General features: G+C 41.3%; 1 pseudogene; it reads left to right on the top strand.

Moving 5' to 3' along the window:
- The first annotated feature begins 1,687 nt into the window (after positions 1 to 1,687).
- On the top strand, positions 1,688 to 4,090 carry LOC122643150 (annotated as a pseudogene).
- The last annotated feature ends 2,161 nt before the right edge of the window (positions 4,091 to 6,251 follow it).

Below are 6,251 nucleotides of genomic sequence, written 5' to 3'. Positions count from 1 at the left end.
TAATTATTTATACCTAATTAATAAGTCAAGCTTTTACAATTAAAAAACAAAAAAAAAAGTCAAGCAAGGTCTACCAAAAAAAAAAGAGAGAAGGATGAATTTCTTCTTCTTCATTAAGGAGGACCCCATCAACCTTCCTTATTTCCCAAGGTTGGCTAGCTTGAGATAACTTTTTTGGTAGAAAGAGGGCTATTCATTCATACGCGTCCAACGCCATAAAAACACGAAACATACACTGGATAGATAGCATGACAAGCACAAGGAACCCGTATACAGTACCCGGGACCAAGGAGTGGAAATCGACCCAGTCACACATGCTATTGATCGGGTCATCCAAACTAGGGGATGGGTAACAACCACTTCCCTAGGTAATTTGCTATTAACATAACTTACATAATAAAGCGCATGCACTAACGTGCCATATAAATACACCCCATCTTTTATGACGCATGCCAGACAAAACACTGGAATCTTGGTTCCCCATGGCAGACAAACAGCTGACACAGAGGTAGGAAGCCAGTAAGGATCACAAGTAGCATGCGACAGGTTCATGATGGGCCTTGCAGCGGTTCCAGGGCGAAAATCTTTAGATCAAGATGTGGTTTGGATTCATCCGCTAGACCGAAACTAAATCATTCGGACCCCTAGATCTAATTGAAGACAATATTTTTCCCGTAGATCTAATTGAAGACAATGTTTTCATTTTATCAAAAATTTTAAGATTATGTTTGCCCTTCTTTTGTTTTTTGGGAAGCAGTTTTCTGTACGGGAGTGTGGCCTACGCCAGCACTCCCATGTGTCTATCTCTCTCCTTCTTAAAACAAGGGGGCAAAAGTGTCTTTTCACATGGGGAGAGAGATAGATTCATGGGAGTGCTGGCTGGACAGAGAACTTTTTTCCTTTTTTTTTTTAAGCGTTCTTAGTTTGTGATTTGGTTCTAATAAATTTTCTAATTTTCTATCAAAAAAATATAAAATAAAGTAAAATATAACAAGTCAATCAAGGTCTTCCAAGAAGAGGGGTATTTTCTTCTTCTTTATTTTTTTGTTTTTTTTTTTTTGTGTTTTTGATAGGAGTCTTCCAAGAAAAATGAAAGAAACCGGTAAGGAGACCAAAAACAGGTTACGTGCATCAGGGTAGTCAAAAAGTAGTCTATGTTAATTGCTGCAGAGGTAGACAGTGCCCGAGATTAGTTGTTTTGCTTTACTTCTGAGGTCACAGTCAGAGGGTCAAAAAATGGGACAGGTGGGTTCCATGTAAAAATTACAATGCCCCACATCCTGATCCGGTTCATCTCCAACGAGCCCAATGCTCAGGGAGTGTCCAATCAGCATCCAAAGAATGCGCTGGTTGGATGCGTGCAGGCACACATCTTGATACACATCCAACAAGCCCAACCATTGGATGCCAATTGGAGAGAGCCCAGCGCTAGAGAGGAGCCCGATCCCCACACCCTCCTTTAAATCAGCCAATCTTTTTTACCCAGATCCTCTCCAGAGCATCCGTGCTAGGATTCGTGCCTAGTGCATCCAACCATCGGATGGGCCCTGGAGAGGATCCAAGTCCCAATCTTTTTCCAGAGTTACAATCCTTCCCTGAAGTTTCTGCACTAACCATAAAAGTGCCCCTCCCCCAATGCTTGGAACCTTGGATAACTAAGCAATGTAATAAAATCCTTCTAATTTTTTTTCTCTTACTTATTGCAGTCAGTACCATAGGGAAAGAGATGGAGATTCATCGACCTTCTTCAACCAAAACAGATCGCAAGATGGTCGAGAGAAATAGGAGAAATCATATGAAGACCCTTTGCTCTGAGCTCAATTCTCTTATTCCGAATGAAAACTCCAAGGTTCTCTCTCTCTCTCTCTCTCTCTCTCTCTCTCTCTATGTGTGTGTGTGTGTGTGTTTTTCAAGTCATGGTTGAGATGAGTGCAGACTGTGCAGCCCATTTGTCACTTGTAAGTGCAAGAACCGAGGCAGAATCTATCTCACCATCCACATTTTGTGCGAGCTTCCTTCTTTTTGGTTGAGATGGGTGTAGTAACTCAGGGATTTTACAAGTTTGAGCAACTCAGATAAACTTTATCATCTTGTAAACTCACAGAGATCGAATGACTCGCCATTACAGATCCCTCTGTAAGGCAGGCAACATTATTTCTCCTTTGTGTGTTTGTACTGTGTGATCATCCTATAGGTGACTACTGAATTCAATCATTCGGATTCCCCTCTAAATGTTAGAAGCTTGCAAAATTATCTTATAGCCGCTGAAAGAATTGGCTCAAGTCAGAGTTGGGTTTCCCAAGTCGGAATCCTTGTGGGTAGTAGAACCATGTTTGTACGCTAATTAGTCATGTGTCTGTTATGTATGTCTCAAATTCTTGGACCCGTTTCGAAGAATGACCCGTTCCGACATTTTTGGTGGCGATCCGAATGGAACTTTTTCTGAGATCTGTGATGGTCGGCCCAAGCCCGGAGCCCATCATTGATCTCGTTGGGGGTGCGGGGGCGAAGCCCCATGGTACGGTTCGACCCCGATGGATCAACCCGGATCCAATGGAGGAGTATTACCCGCTTTATTATAAAGAGAGGAAGATTTGGGGGTTTTCGTTTTAGGGTTTCAGGGAAAGAGCAACAGCGTCTTTTTGGGTGTTCTTGAGAGTTCTCCATTGTAACTTTCTCCGATTTACATAGTGAAACAGCTTCGCCTTCGCCCGTGGAAGTAGCACACCATACTGGTGTGTGAACCACATTATATCTCTGTGTCATCTTGCTTTGTTCTTGTTTCTTTTCATGCTTTGGTTGGTGTTTTGCTCTAACAGTGTCATCAATCAACTTACAAATCCTTCTTATATTTGGTGGTAGAATCCCCTATTAGAGTTCCACCCGAAAGGCAAAAGTAAAAATCTCACATCGGATGTCAGTAGCCCGATGTGGAGACTTATAGGTACTTGGGCACCCTCTCCTTAAGGCTAGCTTTAAGGATGAGTGTTGTCCTGTCCAAACAAGTAGTATTAGAGCCAAGGTTTTGTAGGCCAACGCATGGCAAGGCTAAGGTTGTTGCAAAGCTAGAGCATGGGCCTTTGAGGATGAATTTGGAGATCTCAGTTACTGCCGCGTGGAGGGGGTGATGTGAAAGATCTTGGTTGCTCTCATGGTCACATTGAATGTGAGTAGCCTGATGTAGAGACTTATAGATACTTGGGTCGCTCCTTAACGGCTAGCTTTTAAGGATGAGTTAACCTCGTCCTAGGAACCCCAATTGGTTTGTGGGCATATCAATGCGTTTGTAATGATTAACGTCTTGCTTTGATCCGTCCATTCATTCTTAAAAAAAAAAATAAAAAAAAATTACACCATTTCTTGCGAGTTCATTCTTAATTTCCCCTATTAGTGGAACTAGGTTGACCAAATTTAATCTTCTTATAACCTCACACCAATCCATCGCTCCATTTCCTGTTTTGCCAAGTTTCCTTGTAGGTTGCTAAAAATTACATTTACATATGTTTGTGCATAGACACTTTCATTCAAATAACCATACAAAATGGACTTGCAGAAATCAATGTTGCTGCCTGATCAACTGGATGAAGCCACTAATTATATAAAAAGGATATGGGAAAAATTGGAGAGAATGAAGGAGAAGAAAGAACACCTAATGGGCATAGAAAAATTAAGGGAATGATTGTGGGATTGAGATCACCCCAAATTGCTATTCATGAAATGGGTTCTGCTTTAGTGGTGAATCTGATAAGTTGTTTCCATAGTCAATGTATGTTCTATGAGATCATCCGTGTGCTTCAGGAAGAAGGAGTTGAGATTGTCAATGCCAGTTTTTCTGCAGTAAACAATACATTTTACCACGCAATACATTCACAGGTAACTACAAGAAGATTTTACTCTCTCAATTAGGTTTTCAAATTTTTCTACCGTTGAAATACTAGAATCTGCACATGTTCTCTAGTGTTCTTTAACTTTCTTTGTTTTCTTTGTAGGTTGGAGAGTCTTCTCTTGGGTCAGGAGCTGCAAGCAGGATATCTTGGAGACTAAACAAGCTTGTCCATGAGTTTCAATAGTTCTCCTTGAATGTACGTTTGCATTAAATATCTATATACTGCCTAATTTCCTTCTCGGAACATAGGTATGGGTCATGCTTGCCCAACTGCCTTGGACCTGCCAAAGATCTAATATTATCAACAACAGACATGACTCGATCTCCATGGAGGTGGGTCTGGCTGACACTGAGAGGGGAGTGAATCATTGTATAAAAGTTTTTCTTTTAACCGTATGTTGTTCTTTGCAACTGACTGCCAACACTGACAGTATCACACATACAGTTGTAGTCATGTACACACCCACATTAAAACCACTATGTGGCCAGGCATACTAGGTAGTACACAGTCATCCTACAGACAAAGGCATTTCCAATATACAGACATCCACAACTATAACACAGAAAACACGTGGTTTGGCAAGTTGCCTTCATCCATGAAGCAATGCCTCAGTCAGGCTTCGTATTGCTCAACACTCAACAACTTCTGCCAGCTACAACTGACATGGCCTACAACCCATGTTTACCTAGCATCAAACCATGAGGGTGCTCCAATACGGTAGCTACAACTCCCATGTCTAACACCCACTGAACACCCCAAGTACATGTAACAAAATGGACTTATAATTTTTCCCTACAATTCATGCACTTATAGCCTAGGCATTCATCAATACACAACCTAGCCATTCAAATGGATATAAGAATAGAAATGATAGGGCTAAGTGGTAAAGACCCTTGCAACCTCGCATACATGTAGAATCTTGGTACACGGAGGAGATGAGAGTCATTAACGCCGCCTTCAATGCTCACTGGAATCTTCAACTAACCCCCATTTGGGAAACTTGAATCTTCAAGTGTATACAAGAATGTGGGGATCCCTTTCTTCTTCTCTTCCTTATCTTTTCTTGCACCACCTCATCAAGGACTTAAATGATGCTTACCAACCCTTCAACTCTCTTCAATGGAGCTTAAATGCACCTTGAAATGGTGGTTGGAGATGAATTAATGTACTTCTATTAACTCCTCTCTTCTCTCCCTTCTTCCTCTTTTCTTAGGGCTTTTATTCTTTTTTGTTGTTGAAGAGATAATGAAAATGAGCCCTAAAACTCACTTAAGAAGCTCAACAAAGGACCCCAAACCCAAGCTTGAACCAACCGTTTGGTTCAGACCATTGTCTGCACGGCTTTACCAAAACTTTTATATCGTTCTCAATATAAGTCCTACGTAGCTGATTCCAGATGAATTTTAAAGAAAACTTCAACATCTACAGCGTTTCTAGAAATAGCATCTATCCAAATTCAGATTAAGCAAAAAAGTCACGAGTTGTTATCGCTCGGCACTCAAAATGTCTGACAGCCAACTCGACAATGAGGGACCTTCCCTCGACAATGGCTCGTTGTCTAAGGACCCCCCTTGAGTGTCAAATAGAATCTTCTGGTTGTCAAGCATTTCAAAAATAAAATTCGAAACTGAGACACTCTGGGTCGACATCTAGGCACTGTCAATCGACAGTGACTTGTTGGCAATTCTGGGCAATGGCATACTTGTGACCCCCCTTGAGTGTCGAATAGAATCTTCTGGTTGTCAAGCATTTCAAAAATAAAATTCGAAACTGAGACACTCTGGGTCAACATCTAGGCACTGTCAATCGACAGTGACTTGTTGACAATTCTGGGCAATTGCATACTTGTACAAAAATTCCCATATCTTCCTCACACAAACTCCAATCAACCCGATTCTTTTTCCTACGTACAGGACCTCAAGGGGTACATTTTTCATGAAGACACCAACAGCCCAGTTTGGGCGCACGAATCCCAAAAGTGAGATTGAGCTCAGCAAACGTGCAAAATATTGCCTTCTTGTTGCACTCACAGTCCATTGTGGATGTTTTTTGTCATAACTTCCAAACCTGATGTCAGATTAACCTAAAACTTGAAAGGTTGGAAAGCTTACTCATAGCTCTTCATTTATCATGTTTGAGCTCCTCTAAATTCCAATTGAAGGATAGCTCAAAATCCCTATGAAGTTATTGCTGGTGCAACACTCCAAGCAGGATGTATCCAACTACACCTGATGTTGCTATATGCTTCCAATCATTGTATAACACTATCTCACACCTCAAACACGACCACTTCACTTTTAACAATGACAACCATACAAGAATAATCTCCCCCATTGGAGTTGTCGGCAACACTGATCTATTAGA

This window comes from Telopea speciosissima, chromosome 10 (assembly GCF_018873765.1).
Source record: "Telopea speciosissima isolate NSW1024214 ecotype Mountain lineage chromosome 10, Tspe_v1, whole genome shotgun sequence".
Lineage (NCBI taxonomy): Eukaryota > Viridiplantae > Streptophyta > Magnoliopsida > Proteales > Proteaceae > Telopea > Telopea speciosissima.
This window is presented reverse-complemented; position numbering and strand designations above follow the sequence as displayed.